Source organism: Pseudorasbora parva, chromosome 10 (assembly GCF_024679245.1).
Source record: "Pseudorasbora parva isolate DD20220531a chromosome 10, ASM2467924v1, whole genome shotgun sequence".
Classification (NCBI taxonomy): domain Eukaryota; kingdom Metazoa; phylum Chordata; class Actinopteri; order Cypriniformes; family Gobionidae; genus Pseudorasbora; species Pseudorasbora parva.
In genome coordinates, this window is record NC_090181.1 from 30,500,375 (window position 1) to 30,525,509 (window position 25,135).

The window sequence follows — 25,135 nt, forward strand, 5'->3', positions numbered from 1 at the left end:
TACATTGAGCAGTGCACTTTAATTACAATTTTAATACACTAGAAGTGATTATGAAAGTACATATAAAGTTGTATTTAAGTACCACTTAAGTTGTTCCAAAAAATCACTCTTAATTGCAACTTATTGTATTTTATTTCAACTTAATTTGTGATAAATTTGAAATCAATTACATATAATGTGTGTTAAGTACACCGAAAACATTGCATTTAATTGCACAATTAAGTGTATTTAGTATAAGTATATTATCTGTGTAATAAGTACACTTTATAAAAGTACACTAAAGTGCACTTTTTTTTCACAAGGGATTGCTGTGCGTTTAGCTAGAATGCCATACAAAACCAACCCATTGGGCCACTGAATCTGCATTAACGACAACAGCTGGGGCAACAGCCTTAGTCCTAATGGGTTGTTATCATAGCTATCAAAATCCAGTGTTCGGCATTTTGCGTACGTGAGTTTTTGTTGTAGATGCCTTAAAAAAATAAAAAAAATAAAATAATAATATTGTTGTGTACTGTGCTAATTAATTGAGACTTCTTACAGCTCTTACAGGTTGTTGGCCTTGTCTGTTTTGTTGCTTCTATTACTCTCCCCTTTTTTGTAAGTCGCTTTGGATAAAAGCGTCTGCTAAATGATTAAATGTAAATGTAAAATGTATGTTTCAGTTTTAAAAAAAATCAAGATTAGTTTAGCTGGCATACACTTGATACATGTCTTATAAAATATTAAAAATATAAACGTCTGGGAGAAAGAGAAGAGTAAAGTTGGGAGAATATCAGATGTGTATCAGTGTATTGGATCCGTGCATTCAGTCTTAAAGTGACAGCAGCTTTGTAACTTATATACAAGTATATAAATGAGTTTAAGTTAGTCGTATGCTAGTACGTCAGATGGAGCATTTATATAACTATAATAAAATAATGCATTAGCATAAAAAAGGGAATTTACTTTTATACTTAAGTACTTTTGAAAACAAATACTTCTGTACTTTTACTTGAGTAAAAATCAGTTTTTACAATTTTCACTTGTAACGGAGTAATATTTGACCAGCAGTACTTTTACTTTTACTCAAGTAATAGAGTTGTGTACTTTGTCCACCTCTGTTTTAATCCTTATGATTTTTTTGTATTATCCCATATCTTTCGGTGTGTTACAATTATTAATTTTGGATCTTGTTCATACGTCAGATGCCTTAACAGAAATGCTAGAACTTTAGAGTTTTGAAGAACAGTTATGGTTAATTACTCTCAGCTTAGAAGTAAGGGACGATTACCAGTTTCGGCATATAGCATCAATCACATACATGAAGCAAATGCTTATATGAGCTTTGAGTGCACATTGACACAGATGAATGATGAAGTGCTTCTCAGATTTTGTGTTAACAGTGTCAAAACAACAGAGTGCAATGAAGTTTGACCATCATTTACTGATAAATGACAGTCTCGCCAAGTACTAAAACATACCTACAAATACCAATGCGGTCCCCCTGGAAAGAAAACGTTTTACTCAGCCTTATAGGAAAAAAAAAACAAAAAAAAAAACATGCTTAATACACCTTATGAAATGACCCTAATGAGCCTTATAGTGGAATTGATTAAATGTACCCATATGCTTCAGAAGCTCTGTCAGTTTGGCAGTGCACATAATTAGTTGCAATTAAAGAATTAAGCATAATAAATGTAGGCACCATAGTGTAAATAATTGCTCAGAATTCACGTTAAATTTCTCTGGTGGTTCTTCATGAATGGTGGCACTAGAGGACTAATATCTCATTATAGTACAAATGAAATTACTCAATATTCAAGAATGCACAAATAAGACTCACTGACTAGATTTTAGGCTTCTGTGGGGTTTAGTTAAAGTGCTATAAAACTTCCCCTTGATCAGCAGAAAGCTATGGATCTAAAGTATGGCAGGTCAGGTCCATATGCAGCAGAGCTATACTGTGTGTTAACGTTTCTTTTGCACACTGCAATTTTTTTTATTTTCTTTTGCAAAAAAGAAAAAAGAGTCATTGTAAATGCGCGGTTATGGATGCCCTGTGTTTTGAGAAGTAGATTGAGAAGTATTGTGACTGATGAAACATAAGGAAAATAACATTGCCACAGGAACATACAGCGGGACAAAAACAGTATTTAGTCAGCCACCAATTGTGCAAGTTCTCCCACTTAAAAAGATGAGAGAGGCCTGTAATTTTCATCTTAAAAAAATATGCTTGATATTGTAGGGTGATAAAAAAGTAATATTAAACTGCCCAAACAACACTTACAAACACTACATTTTTCTGTACATGTTGGCAGCCCAAAAATACAGGTCCTTCTCAAAAAATTTACATATGTTATAAAAGTTTATTATTTTCCATAATGTAATGATACAAATTAAACTTTCATATATTTTAGATTCATTGCACACCAACTGAAATATTTCAGGTCTTTTATTGTTTTAATACAGAGGATTTTTGCATACAGCTCATGAAAACCCAAAATTCCTATCTCAAAAAATGTGCATATCATGAAAAGGTTCTCTAAACGAGCTATTAACCTAATCATCTGAATCAACTAATTAACTCTTAAACCCCTGCAAAAGATTCCTGAGGCTTTTAAAAACTCCCAGCCTGGTTCATTACTCAAAACCGCAATCATTGGTAAGACTGCCGACCTGACTGCTGTCCAGAAGGCCATCATTGACACCCTCAAGCGAGAGGGTAAGACACAAAAATAAATTTCTGAACGAATAGGCTGTTCCCAGAGTGCTGTATCAAGGCACCTCAGTGGGAAGTCTGTGGGAAGGAAAAAGTGTGGCAAAAAACGCTGCACAACGAGAAGAGGTGACCGGACCCTGAGGAAGATTGTGGAGAAGGACCGATTCCAGACCTTCGGGGAACCGGCGGAAGCAGTGGACTGAGTCTGGAGTAGAAACATCCAGAGCCACCGTGCACAGGCGTGTGCAGGAAATGGGCTACAGGTGCCGCATTCCCCCGGTCAAGCCACTTTGGGCCACAGAGAAGCAGCACTGGACTGTTGCTCAGTGGTCCAAAGTACACTTCATGCTTCCATCTGCTAAAAAGCTTTATGGAGATAAAGATTTCGTTTTTCAGCACGACCTGGCACCTGCTCACAGTGTCAAAACCACTGGTAAATGGTTTACTGACCATGATATTACTGTGCTCAATTGGCCTGCCAACTCTCCTGACCTGAACCCCATAAAGAATCTGTGGGATATTGTGAAGAGAAAGTTGAGTGACTCAAGACCCAACACTCTGGATGAGCTTAAGGCCATCATCAAAGCATCCTGGGCCTCCATAACACCTCAGCAGTGCCACAGGCTGATCGCCTCCATGCCATGCCGCATTGAAGCAGTCATTTCTGCAAAAGGATTCCCGACCAAGTATTGAGTGCATAACTGAACATAATTATTTGAAGGTTGACTTTTTTTGTATTAAAAACACCCGCACTCACTGGCACTCCAGTATGCCAGTCCCATGGCCAAGCCAGCGCCTTTTTCTGGATCGGCGAATTCCTTCTGCAGTGCTCACTGTTCCTGGAGATGCAACCGCAGCTTTATCCCAACGATCGATCCCAGGTAGTGTTTATCGTTTCTCAATTAAATGGCAAGGCCTTACGTTGGCCAGTCTTACAGTCCAAGTCCATTTTCATTGCCCACTTCAAGGACGTGTTTGGAAAGCCTGCCTGGGATGCATCGATCGGTGAGAAATTATATAATTTAAAACAAAATAAAATGTCTGTTCATGAGTATGCCCTGCAGTTTCGGACCCTGGCCGAAAGTCGTTTAATTCCCCTGAAGGGTCTGCCGACCGCCATGGAGACGGCCGAAATAATGTTTCATGTAATCTTCAGATACTACAGAATTCCAGAGGACATCATGTCGGAACGTGGACTGCAATTTATCTCCCGGGTATGGAAGGCCTTTCTGAAACTCCTAGGCGTGACCGTGAGCCTCTCGTCCAGATACAACCCTAAGACAAATAGGCAGACGGAGAGGAAGATCCAGGAGATTGGCAGGTTCCTCCGTACCTTCTGCCATGGTCACCAGAACTTCTGTAGCCAGTTCCTGGGTTGGTCCGAGTACGTAGGCTCTCACGTCACAGCTTCACCACGCACACCCTCACCAGAATACTAATCACCCGCACCTGCAGTCAATCACCACCAGCACAAAAGACACACACACCTTCAGTCACTGTCCGGTCTCGTTCGCAATAGTTACTATTTCCCTGCTGCTTGCCTAAGGACTCCCTCAAAGCAAGTTGCCCTTCTCCAGTGTCATCTTCCAGTCTCCTTTGTACTCCTTCGTCTTGTGTGTGTCCATTGTGCTCCAGCATTCCTTCCCTCGAAGTCTCCACCGCCTGTTGATTCTCCGCCTGCCTCTCCGTCTCCACGACCCACTGATCTACCCTACACTTCCACATCTCTGAATTCACCTGGTTGCTCAACAAATAATCGTGTCACTTACCATCTCTGTCTCCGTAGCTTCTGTACTGTAACACATATACCAAAATATTTGAATATGAATAAAAGTAGGGCCAATCCCAGCCCCTGAAACTTTACACCTGGCACAATGCAGTCCTGTTCTGCTGTCAACTGCCAAAACCAGACTGGTCCATCAGATAGCAGTAAGAAAAGTGTAATTCGTCAGTCCAGAGAACACATCTCCAATTCAGTCCAGTGATGTTGTGTGCAAACTGCATCTGATGCTTTACATTGCACTCAGTGATGTAAGGCTAACCCATTCCATGAAGCTCTCTACACACTGTTCTTGAGCTAATCTGAAGTCCACATGAAGTCTGTGATTTGACTCTGCAGAAAGTTGCCGACTTCTGCGCACAGCATGTGCTGACCCCGCGCTGTGATTTTACGAGGCCTGCCACTTCGTGGCTGAGTTGCTGTTGTTCTCAGTTGCTTCCACTTTGTTATAATGCAATTATCAGTTGAACGTGTAATATTAGTAGTAAGGAAACTTCACAACTAGACTGTGGAAACCTGTACCATGCTTGAATTCAGTGAGCTCCTGAAAGTGCAACTTTTGCACAACTAGTCTGCATGCCTAGGTTATTTTTTATACAACTGTGGCCATGAAGGTGATTGGATCACCTGAATTCAATGATTTGGAGGGGTGTCCCAGTACTTTTGGCAATATAGTGTATATTTAATGCATTTCTAATTAATATTGCCTTTATCACTGAATATAAAAAAAGTAATTTTTAGGCAAGTAATTTCACTCAGTGACCATCTTTGATCACGTCTCAGGCAGCTATTTTATTCATGCAAGTGTAGACCTCTTTGAATGGGGAAACATCAAATTCTTCAATGTTCACCAACTTATGATTAAATTTCATATTTAAAATCACCAATAAAATCTGACATGAACCGTCTCATAAAGGTTGCTTCTTACACTAAAATGGCATTAAATATAAGCAAATATTTCAGGTTGGTGCATCAAATAAACACAATATGCAGTCCTAAGCACAATTGTCAGGATTCTGGAGGATTCTGGAGCTTTTAACGGCATCTAAAATGACGCAATGACTTTACAAACTGCTGATTGCCCCCCCATTCATAGTGATAAGACTGAACAGTCTTTTTAAATCAATACTAAAGTAGCCTATTATCATTTCTGCCTCATTACGTGATCTTAATACACGTCAGATCACCGAAGGAAGTTTTTTCAAAAACTCGACTGATGATAGTTTAGAGTAAAAATGTCATTTAAACGTTATCTTTTGTTGGACAACAGAGATGGAGCAGCATTTACTGCAAGCCAATCTCAGTTTAATTTCAGTTAATTTTGCAGCCCTAGACTAACCAAAATCAAGCACAAAACAAACACTCACCTCACTCAAATAAGTGGCTCTATGTCACAAATGCAAAAATGAAGTTAGCGCAAGTTCTGCCAGGAAGACTCAATCGTTACGTCACTAATTACCTTCTCATCTATCCAATCACATCCTTTACCGGAGCATATAAAGGTTGTACTTACTCATGTTTGAGTTCACAGATACTACCGCTTCAGCACCACCATCCTCCCCACCACCACCAAGATGGGACCTTTCCTCCATCCCCCTCTACACAACCAGGCTTTCATATCATCCTCAACACCACCAGACGGGATCTCCCCTCTACCCTGAAGACTTCAGGATGTCTCTCCTTCTATCCACCCCACCACCACCAGATGGCCCCCTTTCTTACTTCGCGGGGGGTGAGCTGCGCCCCTGCCTCTGTATTCAGGCAGGATACGCAGATTCCGTACCCTCGGAATGCGATTTACAAATGGGGCCTACGCCAAAGAACTTGATTGCTTGCTGAGCTCCTAAATAAATGTTATTGTTACAGCATTAAGTCTCCCGAGTCTTTCTGGCAGAACTATATTGCACACCTGCTACTATAGTACTTTTTTTCTCAGCATGTGCGGTATATATGTTGCACAGTACAGGCCTGATACTTAACTGTATAATTAAAATACATCTAAGAATGCTGTTGAATTTCATTGCATTTAAAGACACATTATGTAATTTTTAAAAAAAAAAGCCCTAACTTGATGACACCTTGATTTCACAGAATTTTACAGCTTGTTGTCTTTACCTGTACAGCTGGTGAAAAATAATCTGAAGGGACTAGGGCAGAAATCATATTCATGGATGAGCGAATGTATTAAAGATTTTTTAACGTTACTGTAGTATGAAGCAGGGTGGAACGAGGCGGTTGGAGCGATTGCTAATGAGAGAGCTTTTATTATGTCACAGAAGACTGTGACTCTTCCTATCATGTGTATGTGGGGTAATGAAGTGCTGTTTTATCATATTAGATACATGTGAGTTTGTTTAAAGTTATGCTATAATGCTACTAAAACTCGGACAAGGTCCATATCCTGGCTTATTTCTCTGGATATATACAATCTTGGAAACATTTGGGATAATACAAGTATGCAAGTCAACAACATATATTACAGTGTTCTAGTGTTTTTTGGATATTTTAAAGGGGTGATGAATTGAGAAATGGATTTTACCTTGAGCTTTTGATATATAACATGTCATGGTAATATATGAATATCCTGTAAGTTTCAGAGCTGAAACCTTCCTTGTTAGTCAAAAAAAAGAACAACTCCTGATTCTGTAGCCCCACCCACCGTCTCGTGCTACTAACATAATGTAGGTCTACATAGAGCTAAACCGCATCGAATTTATATCTAAGCAGTAAACATACCACATAAGCTTCATTTGGATTCCAATATTATGAATGCATGAATGAACTTTATTTTTAATGAATATCAAACTCACGTGGGGAAGGGATTGCGTGTCTTTTTCTTCATTTAACCACAGATCTGTTAGTAAACAAGAGACTGGATTTGCAGGCAGGACATGATTACATGAATGAATGAAGCAACACACTGATGTGAGTAAAACATTTTTTAATGTGACAGTATTGCATTGTTACAGTATTGATTATGTGTACATGTCTAACAGAACATACCTAAGCATGCTGTCAAAGGCTGGAGAATCCAGTTTTGGTTCATTGCGATTCGGGATCAGACTCGGACGGGGCTTCGTGTTTTCCAGAGGGGCAACCAAAACTTAACTTAAATAACATTCCTTTCCTAATTAGTGTTGTTCACTCTCTTTACTTGATATTTAAATGTCGTGCACTGTGTGTGTGTACAGTTCGCTGTAATATTCATCGATCGGGCGGGCCAAGTAAAGTTAATAAAAAAATTACATTCCAATCAATAGCGGGTGGATGAGAGATGAATCGTATTTGTTTAAAGGGGTGGTTCTGTGTTTTTTTTTTCGAGGCTTGATTGTGTTTATGGGGTGCAATCTTAATACTTAATACTAATAAAACATAGTATTTTTCTTATATTTTATTTACCTTTATTCCACACCGCTTTCTCCACTGTCCTTTAAACGGCTCGTTTGCTTCCTGCTTCTATGAAGCCCATCCCTCCGAAAAACCCAATGGTCTTAGATTGGTTAGATGGCCAAATGTAGTTTCATGTATTTTTATTGGCTGAAGTGCTGTTTTTGTAGGCAATTAACTGCCATAACTTTAAAAGCCAATATCTCTGTTTGCATTGAATTTTCAGCGCTCTAACTTTGCAGATACTGTTTATGCTCAAGCAGCAACATCACACACTAACTTAAGTTAAAAAAGTGAAATCGCATGCAACCGCCCCTTTGATAAAGACATTTTGCGAGCCCTGTGGGGGTCTGGGCGATTAATTCCAGTTGCTGTTTCCCCACTGACCACAGGGGAGCTGAAGTTCATTAAATATGCAAATCTTATCCGCACAAAAGTTTTTAGTGCGGTACACCCATTAAAACTGAGCGTTTCTTGAGAGAGCTTCAAAATCAGGGCAGAAAATAGCCTATTACTAATTTATTTTGATGTTTTTTAATGTAAAAAACACACATGTCATAAGTTGATCTCAGACACCAGTATAACAATTTTTAAAAAGCCAGTTCATGACACCTTTAATCCAAATATCCTATATGTTGTGCCTTTAAGTTTGCTGCCTTAAATTTTAATTCAAACTCTATATCTTGTTTGCCACCCAATTTCAAACGAATTTATTTGTTATTCACAATTCAGTTTGTGATTGGTATGTAACCAATCATGCCCAGCATGCCTTTGCAGAAATAGAAAGACACTTGTCAACGCAATATCCTGTTCCTTGTCACATTATCACATCTTGTCTTAGAAAAAACGGTGGAAAAATCCATGTTAATCAGCTGAACGGTTTTCAATCCTGTGCCGATCTGTGTTGATTAATCTACGTCAATGACAAATGTCTAATTCAGAGGCTATATGCAATCTCGTGGAGAGAACAGAGATTTTCTTTTCCCCAGTTTGTTTACACTGTACTAGTATAAGCAATGTTTATTAATATCAGCCTTTCATTTTCTATTATGTTAAGAGTATTCTGCAGCGGTGGGTGTTTATTGATTTGATGTAAATAGCTATCTCTATGATGTCTAGGCTGATTTCTGTACTCATTCATTTTAATAATGCCTCAGCCCTCCAGTATAAACATCTGTTTATGGCTTGCCATATTGTTCATATGTCGATACCTGTATTAATGATTAAATCTGTTCTATGCATTTTTGCATAACTTATTCTCCTCTCTTCTCTAAGGTTATTGTCCATATTAATGCACCGAAATGCAATCAATTATTTGTTTTATTTTAAATTATGTTCAGCTGCATTGCATCTCAGGTATTTATGCACATAACGGCACAGTATTTTTCTTAGGTGCAAATGTCTTTTGCCCCAAAACAGGCTGCGGTGTGTTAAAAACAGAAAGGCTGTGCTCTTGAATCACCGGTTTCAAAGGGTTTAAATCCACTGAGAAATTTTACCATCAAGTGGGATTACTTTTTGAGCCAGGAATGAGGGAATCCATAAAGATTTAAGCTCTTTGGAGTGGAAGTATGGCTCTATTTTGTGCAGGGTGCAGGTCAATAATGCCACTCAAAAAAAAAAAAAAAAAAAAAAAAAGGCCACATCATTCTTGAAATAACTCATGACAACATGACAATTCATATATTGTGCTTTTTAATGCACATTTAAAAGTAAACATTGTTTGTTGTAATTATCATTACTTTTATTGAATATAAACTTCATGTCCATGATATTAGGTCAGAAACATTTCTTGCAACTTGGGTGTTTGAATAAACAGTTTTAATAATGTCTGTGGTATAGTGTTAGTTTAAAACTAATTGTAGCTGGTGGGTCTAAAACTTAATATTGCTCTAAACTAATTGCTGTGCTGAAGAGTTTGCTCAAGACAGCAGAAAAATAAATAGATAAGTAAATTGTGGGTTAAAACAGAATTGATTTACAGCCAGCAGGGAGAGAAACACAGTCAATTTGAAAGCTGACTCATTTTAAATCCATTATGCTGTGCTTGTGATGACACCTGAAAAGTCAAGCAGACAATTAGTGAAAGAAGGTTAAATATAATGAGTTGTATAAGATTGGAATTTCCCAAAGTAACGAGTGCAAACATTATGCATAAAAATGCTTCTGATGTCTGAGAGCTAGTTTAAATTAAAATTTAGAAGTTTGGTTCTTTCATATTTTGCTTATTGTCGCTGTCGGCGGAAAGCTTTTATTTCCATTTTCCATTTTTGTTATTCATAAATCATTGCTATTGGTCACTATTTACTTATAACTAGAGATGCACCAATTGCAATTTTCTTGGCCGATTCCGATTTCCGACTTTTTGTTAGCGAGATCGGCCGATATCGATTTTTTGCCGATTCCAATTTTCTTTCTAAGAACTATAAATGAGAGCATATACAAACAAAAATCCTCTTTTTCTTCAAAGTTAAATTTTATTTGTATTATAAAATAAATTAGTAAACATTACAACAGGATCTTCTCTCACTTAAATTACTCTCAAAAAATAAGTGTTGTGTGCCAGGAAAGAATAATTGAAAATCAGTTGCTTTATGAAACAAAACATTATAAATTGAGCTTCTTCTCATTTTTACTTGTCTTACATAAGTCAAAAGATCCTATGAATGAACAAACCTAAAGTGTTCAATACTCCTCAAAATAATAGTTCAGTAATTGGGTAATAAATGTTGCCAGCTAGGGATGTCACGGTACCAAAATTCCAGTAGTCGGTACCAATACCATAACATTTTTACGGTACTCTATACCAACATAACGTACTCGGTTACTTTCGTAACCTCGGTTCCCTGAGAGAGGGAACAATATTTGCGTATGGGAAAAACTCCTTTTCTCGAGAATATGAAGCAAAACTTTATTAATAAAGGTATCTATGTAAATCGCAGTGAAGCTCCACGGCAATAGCCAGGCACGAGGAGCGCTCTGATTGGCCGGGCCGCGGCAACTGCAGGGACCTATGGTGAGGCGGCTGAGAGGAACGAACCAATGGGGGCGCTCCAGAGAGACCGCCAAAAAAGGGGCTTAAATTTGCATACAGGAGGCTATATAAGACCCTGATTCGCCATAGGTTTTAAAAATCGACTGAAGCGACACCTGAGAAGCACGAACAAGGCGCGGAACGCAATACTCGTTCCCTCTCTCAGGGAACCGAGGTTACGAAAGTAACCGAGTACGTTCCCTATCGAGAGGTTCCTCGTATTGCGTATGGGAACACAATGTAAAATGCCGTGTGTGCTGACTGACCCAAAATCCCTAACTGAATGAGGGAAAGTCAAAAAACCTCTTGAGAGACCGACACAGGCGGGCTTCGTAAGGGAAATGAAGAACCGGAAGAGTCGGTTCGTTTGAACACCTGACCGGACATAGTCGGATCTATGGTAGAGTGTAATGGTGCTTAAGAAAGATTGTGTATAAGAGGGAACGCAATAGCAATCGTGTTGCCAGGGCTGCAGAAGGGCCCTTACACAGAGAAAAGCACTACTTGTAAAGCTGGGACCTCCAATTTGCAGAATCTGATAAAAGTGGACAGAGAGCCCCAGCCTGCCGCCGCACAGATATCTTCCACGGAAGTGCCACATGACCAAGCCCAGGACGAGGCTATGCCTCTTGTGGAGTGGGCTTTAATGCCTGTAGGACAGGTTAGCTATATGCTAGTGAGATCGCATCCACTATCCGGTGTGAGAGTCCTTGTCTCATGACAGCACAATCTTAGTGCGGCCACCGAAGCAATGAAGAGCTTATCCGACTGCCTAAAATGGGGGCGGAGCGCTCTAGATACAATCTCAATGCTGTGACTGGGCAGAATAGGTTCGCGTCTTATTCTCTCTGAGACGCGGGTAAAGGAAGCAGTGTAATGACCTGCATACTGAAAAGGGTTGATAGCACTTTGGGTATAAAACCATGTCTCGGTTTGAGCACAACCTAGAAGTTGTTGGACGCAAACTTAAGACAGGACGGGCTCACGAAGAGTGCGTGTAAGCCACCCACTCGCTTAACCGAGGCAAACGCCAGCAGTAAAGCGGTTTTGAGTGATAAGTGCTTCAAGCTCGTGGTCTGAAGTGGTTAGGAGGGGGGACACTTTACTGCTTCTAAAACCACGGCGAGGTCCCAAATAAGGACTGAGGAAGGGCGAGGGGGGTTTAATCTCCTGGCCCCTTTAAGAAAACGTACAATAAAATCACTTTTCCCTAGTGAATGTCCCGCGATCTGAATGTCCCGTTAGCTGCTATGGCGGCGACATTAACTTTGAGCGTGGAGGGGGAACGAGAAAACCAAATTAGAAAACCACTGACCACTTCAAAGCAGAGCCGTCTCATGGCGGGGACTCTAGCTTCCGAAATAGTGTTCAAAAATTGTCAGAGAGGTTTCCGGATACCCGTTGATGGGCCATACGTGAAGGGCCCACAACTGGGGACTGGGATGCCACTGAATCAGTTCGGAGAACCATGAGCGGGTCTTCCAAAGTGGGGCTATTAAAAGCACTGTGGATACTGTCTCCCTGATCTTTTTTGATGGTTTGCAGCAGCATCGCGATCGGAGGGAGCATATAGAGGGAGTCTGGGGCAAACATGGGCCAGGGCGTCCCTGCGTTTGCAGAAAAATATAGGGCAGCGAGTGTTGTGCGAGCTGAATCGTTTGCGGGTGAAGAGACCGTTCCCTTGGGGGAATGGGTACACTGGATAACATGTCTGGACCCTGATTCAGAATACCTGGCAAGTGAGCCGCCCTTAGGGAGCTCAGATTGTGCTCTGCCCATAAAAGGAGATGCTTAGCCATGCGGTAAAGAGAGTCTGATCTCGGCCGCCCCAGCGATTTTATGTACATTACCAAGACGTGGTGGTTCTTTATGACATAGGCCACTCGTTCATGAGTCTTGAGTCTATGACAGTGCCCAGAAAAGATAGTGTACTGATAAGCCTGCCCCTCGAAGGCGAATCTCAAGAATGGCCTGTAGTGGGGGGCTATCTGAACGTGAAAGTATGCATTTTTCAGATCTATTGTGAAAAACCAATCCTCGGGGCGAATGTGCGCGAGGATTTGTTTCACCATCAGCATCTTGAACGACCATGTCATAAGTGCTTTGTTCAGATGCCACCGCTCTCTCCTTTAACAGATTTAACACCTCAGCGAGAAGCACGTGACTGACACTGCTTCTCACTGAGGGCTCGACCACAGCTTGAATCGCGGGGGTCTGCGAGCAAAACTGTTGCGAATAACCTCGTTTTATATGTTTAACACCCAATTTGATATACCAGGAATGGCCTGCCAGGCCTGGGCTCATGAAGCCAGGTTTTTTTTGAAAAGTGCTTGGATGCAGGAGTGCAGACTGTAAAGTAGGCACATTTCCTACATATAAAAGGCTCTTCTGTGTCTTTGTAAATAATGTGCAGTGGCGTGCACTGTGTAGTGGGTGCAACCTACATAGAATACCCACGACGCAAGCAAGTAAGCGTGTCCACAGGGGTAAACGCACACAGCATTAGTGTGCAGACGCCCGTGTTTGACACAGGCTAGTTGACTGCAATATTTCTTCTCCAATCATATAACTAAGGGAACTGGGAAAATGTAAGTGTGGCAGGATAAGTTAATTGCTATTGGCTTGCTTAAGTATGGTGGGTAAACCAATGAGACTTAAAGCAGCCATAGTATTTAAGGACCCTTATTTTGGCGGGTCTTGTACGGCCCTGTTGATTCCGGGTTCTCAGCTTCCCGGTGGCATTTCCTTTTCTGGTCCCATTGGTATACAGGTATGTTGGGCTGCAGATGGTGTAATGTGAACTTCTTAAGGCTGTGCTATGTGACAATATGCATTTTTTTTTAATGGTTTAGAGCAGTGCTGGTGGCTACACTGTGGCGAGTGATGGTGGAGTTCGCGCGGGTATGTTTTGCTCATCTTCAATCTTCTGATCACTTGTGTGGTATTTATTTTGTATTGCTTTCAGCATAGCGACAATGGCAAGTGTGTAAAGGCTGGTCGATGGACTGATGCACTGTGCTGGTAATGAGTAACCATACAGTGTTGCGTTTGGTGTTTTATCTAACCTGATTAATGAGGATCAGAAATCAACGTTAAATTCACCTTTCTAGCCGCTATCCGTAACGCCGCTACTGTTTTGTTTGTGGTTATCTTCATACTTTGTTCCTGTGTCTCAGCGCTGATATGGACAGCGTTGCTGATTAAGGCCGTCCGTGGCTGTCCATGTATGAGCTTGTGTTCGCGGGGCTATCCAATACTCTGTTTGATTTTTGTTAATTCGTTATTTTACTTCTTTTTTTGGATATTTCTTTTGTTTGTTGATTTTTGGTTTTGATTCTTTTTTGTTCCAGATTATCTACTACGATTCTTTGCAGTGTATTATACAGTTTGTTATTGAATTGTACCATTGTTTTAAATTTTATTCATTGTCTTGCTGGTGCCATCCTGGTGCACCGTATCTGTAATTATTTTGTTTCGGTTTTCCCTTATTATTTAGTGTTATTTGTGTAAATTCTGTTGTGCTTCTTGCTAACGTTTCCTCTTTCTCCAGGAGCCAGTGTGGACTTGAAGTGGGGAACGGGGAAGGCTAGCTGCATCCATTCAGTGGCGTGTTTCACAGTGTGCTGTGTGTGTGTGTGTGTGTACTGACACAACTGCTTGAAGGTGTGCGTGTGGTGCCAATGCAGTGTAAGGTTGAGGTGGGTTTGCATAACCATCCTGAGTAGCAGCCGGCCTGCCTCGTTCCTGTAACCCCTGGTCCTGGAGAATTGTGTTTTTGGGCATGTCCCCAGAACGGCACGTTTTAATATTGTATAATAAAATCAAATTCTTTTTGTATTGATACTCACGTCTCTCTGGACATTTCTTTGCCTTCGGTGGTAAAACTTACCTGTGTCCTTATTAGGAGTATTTCCCTGGTCCTCCACCAGGGTGGCGTAGTCGGGTTTATTAAATTGATCTCTTTTCAAGTTCCCCACTACTGGGGAATGCCACATAAGGAAGTTCGGGTGTTTGACCACAGGCTAGCTGACTGCAATATTTACATCTTCAGTCACCTGAACCAAGGGAACTGGGAGAATATAAGGAAGTCCATGGTGTAATCCGGCCATGGCAGGATTTATTTGTGAGTTTGTGGGGCTGAATTAACAGTGCTTATGTAGGAATGCACACTGTGTAGTGGACACATTGTCTACGGTGTCAAAACCTCTCCAGCTGCCTGAATAAAGGGGACTGGAAGAAGTGATAGAGTGAAAAAAGGCTTAGCTTGGCAGCCATATTCCGACACCGTTATGCTCTGACAGTGAATGCGTGCTATGACGTAAGCGCACTCTAGACAACGAACGCGCGCTGTGGAAAGGGCAGTGAGAAACGGCTGTGCGCGGCGCTTCTTCATCACCGCGCTTCTTCATCACATGGTGACGAGAGCTTCGGCTCGAGTTCGTTTATTTACTCCAGTATTCTCTGTCCGCGGCGGTAGCGCGACGGAACGAGAGAAGAGGAAGAATGAGGAAAAAGCTCTGTCTGTCCGCGGCGCTTCTTCATAACTGCGGAGGCATGATGACGAGAGCTTCGGCTCGAGTTGGTTTATTTACTCTAGTATTCTCTGTCCGCAGCACATCTTCAGTGCGACGGAACGAGAGAAGAAGAAGAGTGAGGAAAACTCTGCGGCGGCAGAGGGAGGAGAGCTTCGGCTTGAGTTTGCTCATGTGCTCTAACATTGTCTCTCCGCTGCGCTTCTACGGCGCGATGGAACGAGATAAAAGGGAGAGCTCCGTCTTTCCGCGGGGCTTATTCTGCGCGGCAGAACGAGAGAATCCTCAGATAGAACAAGCCTGTAAGCTTTTTGAAGGGGCATTGCAGCGGCAACACACACACACACACACACACACACACACACACACACACACACACACACACACACACACACACACACACACACACACACACACACACACACACACACACACACACACAACAACAACAACAACAACAACATAGACACACAGAATAAAGGATTTTAACGCCGGAAGGCGCAGCTGGAACACAGGTGGCTGAAGGTGGAGACCTGGTGGGAATCCCGCGTCCTCAGGTCTGCAGGGATGTTCCGCTGGTTGCTTTTCGACGGCAGTTTGCTTGATTCCGGAGGACAGCGATGGTGTCACTGAAGGAGATAAAATCTGACACCTATGGCGAATTAGCCTCCTGTATGCAAATTTAAGCCCCTTTTTCGGCGGTCTCTCTGGAGCGCCCCCATTGGTTCGTTCCTCTCAGCCGCCTCACCATAGGTTCCTGCAGTTGCCGCGGCCCGTCCAATCAAAGCGCTCCTCGCACCTGGCTATTGCCGTGCAGCTGCACTGCGCATAGATACCTTTATTAATAAAGTTTTGCTTCATATTCTCGAGAAAAGGAGTTTTTCCCATATGCAATACGAGGAACCTCTCGATAGGGAACCTCAGTCTTCTTCTGATTTCATTGAAGGAAATTTGTGTCCATCCAAACCTTAATGTCCTCTAAACAAGCTAGCAGAGAGGAAACTGAATCAGTACCTGATTTTAATGGAAAATAGAGCTGAGTGTCATCGGCATAAATGTGATATGAAACCCTATGGGACTCAAAAATGAAACGAAGAGGGAGTAAGTATAAGGAAAATAAGAGTGAACCAAGAATTGAGCCCTGGGGCACCCCACAAGTTACAGGAACTGAGCTTGATGAAAATTCTCCAATTTCCACCAAGAATTTCCTCTTAGCGAGATATGATGCAAACCAATCTAATGCAGCATCAAGAATGCCAATTTCAAGGTCCAATCTCTTTAACAGGATACGATGATCCACAGTATCAAAAGCCGCACTTAAGTCCAATAATAGAAGAATAGTACAGTTGCCAGAGTCTGCAGATAGTAAAAGATAATTTACTAGCCTCAAAAGGGCAGATTCAGAGCTGTGTTTAGCTCTGAAACCAGACTGAAAATGATCCAGAATATTGTTAGAGATTAAGTAGGAGAAAATTTGATTTAGTACACACTTTTCCAGAACTTTGTGGAAGAATGGTAGTTTCGAAATGGGCCTATAGTTAGTAAAATTAGAATGATCAAGATTAACTTTTTTAAGTAAAGGATGGACCACAGCCTGTTTAAAGCAACATGGTACAGTACCTGTTTGTAAGGAACTTGTAAAGAAGTTTCAAAAGATCAAGTGAAAAAATAATCAACCATCTAGGCATAATTATTATTATTAGTAGTGATGTATTATTATTACATAGAGATGTAGTTAAGGTAATCTTTCCTAATATACTTTGTTCATTGCAATTTTTTAAAAAGCACACTTTTATTTTGACGGGTTGCCGTTAAGACATTGGGGTGTCTGTGTTCATGATATGACCGTTTTCTCAAATGAAAAGGCAAATTCTCATTAAATGACGGTTTATGCGTTCGGGTGGTCATCCAGCACCATGAATTCCATAATTTTCTTCGTAAATGCTTTGGTCTTTTCACTGCTTATACACTGCTTAGGAAAGACAGAAGAAGCTGCTGACCTGTGGCTGGCTCTGAGCTCTGGCTAGCTTTAGCTGTTTTACCTTTAATACCTTCTTCAAACTGGGCATGTTCCATGTGGTGATGGAGTTAAGTGTATAATTTGTAGGTTTGTCAAGTTTCACAAAAGGCATAATTAGTGTCTTCTTTGCTTACAGTAAAAAACTTCCATGCCAACAAAATGTTTGCATGCTGTGATCGTGAGTGTGGCTGTGGCTGTGACGTCAACGTCGCGGCTTCACAGCAGCATGTAGAGCAGGGGTCGCCAACTGGCGGACTCCGGTCCGGATCCGGACCGCGAGATGCATCCATCCGGACCGCGAAGCCTTTTGACACACTGAAATAACTAAATGCCAAATGCGATTTAAAATAAATAAATAATCACATTTATATCAGGCAGCTCAGTAGAACCGTTTTTCCTATGTTGCCACAGTTGCGTTGACAGTTAAAGGGGTCGCACACCGGACTGAAGCTCATGGGTGCGTCTCAGGATCTCACACCGGACGCACACATTACGCGCAAGCTCAGTTTTGAATAGACTCCGGACAGAAGAACTGCACGGTGAGTGTATCTCTTGTAGCACAGGGTGATATCAGTATGTACATGGACGATATAATATAAATGTAATACATCGTGCAGCTCTTCTGTCAGAAGTCGATTCAAAACTGAGCTTGCGTGTATGTGAGCGTCCGGTGTGAGATCCTGAGACGCGCCCATGAGCTTCAGTCCGGTGTGCGGCTACGTTACTATGCTCACTACATGTTTAGACGCGCAGTGAAGAGACTGAAGAAAACGGCGCGCAAAACAGAGGCTGAATCAGAAATTGGCCCCTTAACCTTCATTCACTATTCCCTACGTTTGTCCACTATTACAGTTCACTTGAAGGAGTGAATGAAAACGAGTGCGTGAAGTCAGACTGCTGTTGTGTGTACATCGGCTGTACACCCGTTATTGTGGTGCAACATGTGAGTACACTCAAACATGTCCACTGTGGTTTCGGACGCCACTACAAATGGCTGTCCCCTCAAATAATGCCCTATTTAGGGTATAGGGGCGATTTCTGATTCAGCCATACACATTTTAAAGACCCCTTTTTCCTCAGCAATCTGAGGTAAGGGCGCAGAAAATAAATGAGCCAATTTCTCACATGCACTGAAGTTCTGACAATGTTGCTATATTCACTTTTTTTATTATTTTTATTATTATTTTTGGAACAAGGAATGTTTATGCTTCCATTCCATCTTTAAGCTCAACTCAGCTTAGCCTTTTGAGAGGTTATTTCCGTTTTTCTGGATTTAAAGGAACAGTTGAAATAGAGATAAAATATTTTGTGCACTTTTTAATTTTTCCAACACTGGTGGCACCTTATTTTTGCCTGTTTGTGTTTCTGGATGATATTGCTAATGATTTTTTACCAGTGCAATTTGAAGCACAGAGAGAGCAGTGCTGAAGATAGTCTTTACCTAACTAAATGTAGGCTATACATGTGAATGAACATAAAATTATGTTATGAGATTTCTGTTTTGTTTTTTTAACCAGGAGGGTTTGTGTTCATTGATTGTTACTGTTTATCTCAGTTCAGCAGAAAAAGCACTTTAGTTGCTAGTAATGTTGAAATAAATGTGTTTTCAGTGCAGATTTAGAGATGAAGGCATTTTTTCATTCATATTTTTGTCAGACATGGCTGAATTAGATATTTTGTACCAACACAACTTAAACAGAATAACCTCAAAATGAAATACATTTTGTGACGGATTACCTATGTTTGCTTTAACAATATGAAAATACATACTTTATCTATATGAGAACATATTATATTTTGTTCAATAAATACATTTTAATCTACACTAATTTCTTTAGTCTGGCAAAAAGACATTGATTCATGTTTTTAGGTATATAACTGTCCGGACCTCGGCCGGTGAGAAGGTTTTTTTTCTGGACCCCAAGCTATTTTAGTTGAAGACCCCTGATGTAGAGGAATCGGCTCAAAATCGAAGACACGTGTGACTGATCGGCCAATCACCTATCAGGGCCGATCATGTAGAAAATCGTCCAATTCCGATCCCTGGCCGATCAAACGGTGCATCTCTACTTATAACCCATGAAAGTATTTAAAAACAGCATGTGACTAAACTTTGTAACTCTATTGGATCCTCAAACATTAAAAATCAGTAAAACTCCATAACCCCCCATCTAATATTGAATGAAATGCAGCACAGTTGGGATCATCTCTCATAGACAGTTTTTAAACAGCCTTGTAGCACTTTATTTTTAATAACATGAGATTTTGGCCAAATGACAGAAAACATTGAGCACCCACAATGCTAAAGTAAACGTTATAACCTGTAAGTTGATGAAAACATAATGCAGGTGTGGGTGTTATAGTGAAGGACTGTCACAGAGTCGCCCTCTGTTGCCCTTGTTCTCTTTCTTAGCCCTTTGTATAAAGACATGAACACATACTTGGGTTTTTAAAACACTCTTTATTTACCTTGAAGGGCCAGCGAGATCGAGAGATGCCTTACACAAACACATTCTTACAACTACGACTGTGGTGTCTCAGACTGGCCACCTGAGCACTAAACCAGTGGACATTTAAGCTTTGCTCATAAACTGTTTACATTTACCTGGATCATCATACATTTTGGAGATTTTATCACTTTTATCATGCTTTTTATATTTTTGCTGTGTTGCATCATGGTGATATACCAAGTATGATGGGAAAGTGGTGGAAATTAGAATGACAAGCCAGACCCACATCAAAATGTTTGGTCTGGAAATCACCATTGACAGGGCTCAATCCGAGGGGCGCGATAAACGGTTGTCTTTCAAACTCCCTCTGCATGCGATAGGATAGTGCTACAACCAACCAGAGCAACGAAGGTAAAACAGCTTGTTGATCGATTAAACATTCGCCGAATCCGGTCGGCAAAACTCCGAACACATCTTCCCTTTTTAAGAATGACTTCAGTGCTGTTCTTTGTCCTTTTCTCAGAGAAAAGCTTGATTACAAGTCTTCCAGAGTTGCGGTCAAAGCTGTTTCGAAAGACCGCCGCCGTTCGCCAGTTTCTGTGTTTACTAGAAGCACGCAAACACAACTCGGCTGTCGTCATTATGGCCCTGCCCACCGACTCTATACACGATGTGATTGGCCCGGCAAGAGTTTGTCGTTTACAGCTCAGATAGGTATTGAGAGTTGCTAAACGACACTCACAGGCAGATTAGATTTGCTACCACTGGGGTGCGTCTAGATTTCTAGGCTAGGTGGAAACTGTTGTTCATGAAGATCCTTGCTCTTGACTTTCAATAATTGTTTCTAAAATTAAGTGAATATGTAATGCTATTGATAGTTGTGTATTGAAGGAAAGTGTGTTAATAGTTAAAACAACAACAAAAAAACTTTTCTATGTTTCATTTTACTCTTCCAGGTGTATAAAATCTCACACAATTGAGCGGCCAGTTAGTCTATGACTGGTGTTCAGTGAGGGCTGTAGCTGCTGAGTACTCTGACTGAAGTATTGCCACCCCAAAACTGGCATTCACCTTCCTCCAGTCATTGTTTGAAGAACCATAGACGGTTTTCCTAGTTGATCTTTGACACACACACAAGTTCCCTTCAATGTGTCTGAGTCTGCTTTCACGTTTTGTTTTAATGTTCCTGTTAGTTTGTAAATTGACTTCTGATTGATTTGAATATTCTGTTGAACTGTGTTTAGTTAATTAACTTTTTAGCTACTTTGTTTGACCTCAGTATGTGCGACTTGAGTCTGACTCGAGTCAAGTCATGTGACTCGAGTCCCCCAGTTCAGTGAATTCTGCTGTAGGGTGGGAGGCGAATGATCCAGCTATTGTATCCTTCATTGCCTGCGCTTTGATAGAGCCTTCAGTCTTTGTTGCGCCATTTTGATCCAATTGGCCTTTGAAGGATGCAGCCTCTGAATTGAGACAGCTATAAAATGGGCGTACCATTTTTGTACATCTAAAGTCTTTGGACAAAACCATAGCCGTTGATTTCGGGGGGGATGGGGGGGGTTACGTGTACCCACCAGATTTCGTCATGAGTAATTTTGTACCCAACACTTTTTGTGTGTTTTTGAGAAAGAAAGAAAGAAAGAAAGAAGAAAGAAAATGTGCGACAGTTGCTGCTGATTTTGGTTCATTATCGTGAGGCGCGGCACTCCACCAAACAAGTTCATGGAATGGAACCGGCCACGACAGAAAGCAAATCGTTTTCTTTATTTTACAATGCCACAATGCAAGTAAACACAGCAATTTAATTTTGAACAATGTCTTTCTCTTGTTATCTGTATGACCAAAATTACAGATATTTCCTTTGCTCGTTCGCATGGCCGCCTGGCGCGTGGTGTGTGCACACGTTCCAGCATTGCAAACTTGACATCGCAGTCAGTTCATTATCAAAATAAAATAGCCAACCTAATATATAAGAAGTTACACAGCTCAGTTTAAATAGTCAGCAATAGTCACTCTGTGGTGTTTCCAAGTAGAGACCTGCGCAGGACGGATTTTATACCTTCTCCTAACCTTCTCCTGCTCACGTCCGCATTAAAATATAAATAGTTTTTTTTCTATACGTCCTTGACACTATTTCGAGTAATGTAACGGAAAAGCAAGCGTGTGCATGTGTGGGTTGGCGTGGCAGGATACGCGCAAAGTGTGCTCCCATCCTAATTCTGAAAAGATATCATCTCAGTTCATTGCTAATATTGTTTAATTCTTGATCTATCTGAGTACCTTTACATTTGTAGGATTTGTTGTGGAGTGAAAGTGAACTAAAATAACCTTTAGCTGTGTTTGTTTATAATGTTTGTAGTGTACAATATTTCGCTTTATTTACTGGTATTATTTCTGAATGCCACCAAACTGACGCCCATGGACAAAACAAATGTCTGAATTCCAACAAATTCACCTGCACTGCAAACAATGCTTTTCTTACTTAGTATTTTTGTTTTGTTTCTAGTCCAAACATCTAAAAATTCTTAAAACAAGAAGCATTTACTAGACACACAGAAGTAATTGTCTTATTTATTTTTTTTTTTGGGGGGGGGGGGATTATTTTGCTTATTTTAAGAATTTTTTTTTTCCCAAAACAAGATAATAAGTGTTACTTGTCCAGTAAATGTTTCTTAATGTAAGATTTTATTTGAAATTTTGACTAGAAACAAGACAAAAATACTAACTAAGAAAAGCATTTTTTTTTTTTTTTTTTGCAGTGTGGCCAAAAACTGTGTAAGTAATTTTGAGCTTGATTTTGGTAAATTGTAATAATAAAATAAGACAAGCAAGCTTCTGACCACATATAAAGCCACAATATCAACTTTTACAGTGTGGTGTTTAATTGTTTAAAAGACAAACCTGTTTGTTCCATTTCCTGAAGAGTCATTTTTGACAGGTTTTAGGTTTAGGATTTTACAAGTTATTTTACATCTGTAAAAATTTATTTTATTTCAAGAAACTTTTAGTTTGTTTGTTATGGTTTAAGTTTCAGTTAACTATAATAACCCTGGATTCATACTCTACTTTATTCGCTGCAGACAGTCGCCTAGAGAAGCATCAGTGAGGATTAGACAGTAGACAGATTGTAAAGTCTTTCTGGCTAATCGCAGGCACATAGATCTATCAACAGACATTGCACGAGCACTGGGTGAGATCTAAAGCAGGTTAAGATTGAGATGAAAATGGCTTGTAGATAATAAATCACATAGGAATGACTACATTATGCTTGCAGGTCTAGATGTCTTAGTAAATGCTCTCCAGTGGAGGTCACACAGTAATGGCACGGAGATCAGTATATAATAAAAAGAGGTCAGATTTTTTTTATTTGCATCTGTGTGGATATAATATTCATTTTTATAATTTAAAAATAAAAATAAAAAAAATAACAGTAAATTCAAATGCAGTAGCCTATATAAAAAGGCAGACTAGTGTAAAATAGAATGCATATGTGGTATAATTACTAGTGCTGTGTGAGGAATGTTTTTCATTCTTAGCAACACTTTCATGTTGCTGAAGGCCACAGAAATATTCTACTGTTGGAGGAGATGTTTAATATTTATAGTGCCACTATAGGTCTCCAGAGGCCACATGCGCTAGGGCAGAAAAACCCTACCTTGAGATCATCCTTTGAGAAATGGCTCTCTCTTGTATCCATAAATTTCTCCTTATCCTTCAATTCAAAATGGATAGGCCAGGACGAAGATAGCATATATCACATAAATGTGAGGATGATCCTTAGTGCTTATGAAGTGCTGTGTATTGTATGCAACATCTTGCTGTAATTAAGTTTTGGTGACGCAATGGTGAGATTTCGCAAAGCACTGAACCTTGGATTAATGACTATTCATGTAGGCTATTTCAACATTTTATCATTCAAAACTGCAGCAACAGGGAAGATCCACGGGGATTAATGTGTGGTAATTCAACATTATGTTTTTTTTTACCTAAAACCTACCCCTTTAAGATGGTAATACACATATTTGGACATGTCTGCATCAAGCGGCAACCTCCCAGGGTCTCTCTTCAAGCCACACTAATGTTTTCCAAAAGATTCTCATCCACACTGAAATATCATTAAACACCAAATTCAACTTACTGCACATGTGTAAAAGCTCTCTGAGATTATACAGATGTCATAAAGTTATTATGCAATTCTTCTGGCACGGTAATTTTATTTAGCAAAATACCACATCATTCACTAATGTGCCCAGGCCGCACTTGATCAACCATTTTATTGGGTCTAAAATGTAACTTTACACGTTTTGCCACAGGACAGCAAGTACATTTTCCGTCATCCGTGCAGGACTGTGATATAAAGTGTTTTTATGACTTTTATGACTTTATTCAGAGTAAAGAATAGGATTAATTACATCTCAGACACACACTAATGTGATAATTGGTCAGTTAGATAATAGTTATTAATGAGGCTAATCTCAGTCAGTAATTATTGATTACTTAATAAGGAGCTATATCCTAAATTTGATGTTACTTACTGATTAGTTCTGGCCTAGAAATCTAGACGCACCGTAGCGGCAGCAAATTTAATCTGCCCGCAAGTGTCGTCTAGGAACTCTCAGGGTATTCTCACAAAAATGCGTATAAATAGTACGAGTGTGCAATGTCGTGGAATGTATACGGCAAAACTCATTTTGGCGTGTCTATGGCACGCGGTTTTTCGCGTGCATATGAGACGCATTATATAGCGTATTATACATACGAACCTCCCACCCCACCACCCTAAACCTACCCAAGCGCGTGTCATATATATGCCCCGCTACCCTAAACCTACCCAAGAGCGTGTCATATATATGCCCCACCACCCTAAACCTACCCAAGCGCGTGTCATATATACGCCATAAAGTGCGTATCATATGCACGCGAAAAACAGCGTATCATATGCACGCCAAAATGAGTTTTGGCGTATACATTCCACGACATTGCACACTCGTACTATATATACGCATTTATGTGTGATCGGGTTGGAACTCTCAATACCCTTCTGAGCTGTATTCCTCATAATCTGGATGAGCCAATCACGTCGTGTATAGAGTTGGCGGGCGGGGCCATAATGACGACGGCCGAGTTGCGTTTGCGTGCTTCTAGTAAACACAGAAACTAGCGAACGGCGGCGGTTTTTCGAATCAGCTTTGACCACGACTCTGGAAGACTTGGAGTTAAGCTTTTCTCTG

General features: G+C 40.5%; 1 long non-coding RNA gene across 1 annotated transcript; it reads left to right on the plus strand.

Moving 5' to 3' along the window:
* Positions 1-13,748: 13,748 nt before the first annotated feature.
* Positions 13,749-14,374, plus strand: LOC137090700 (uncharacterized). The gene is made up of 2 exons (XR_010907947.1): positions 13,749-13,803; positions 13,868-14,374. It is a non-coding gene; the product is annotated as an uncharacterized lncRNA (long non-coding RNA).
* Positions 14,375-25,135: the final 10,761 nt, after the last annotated feature.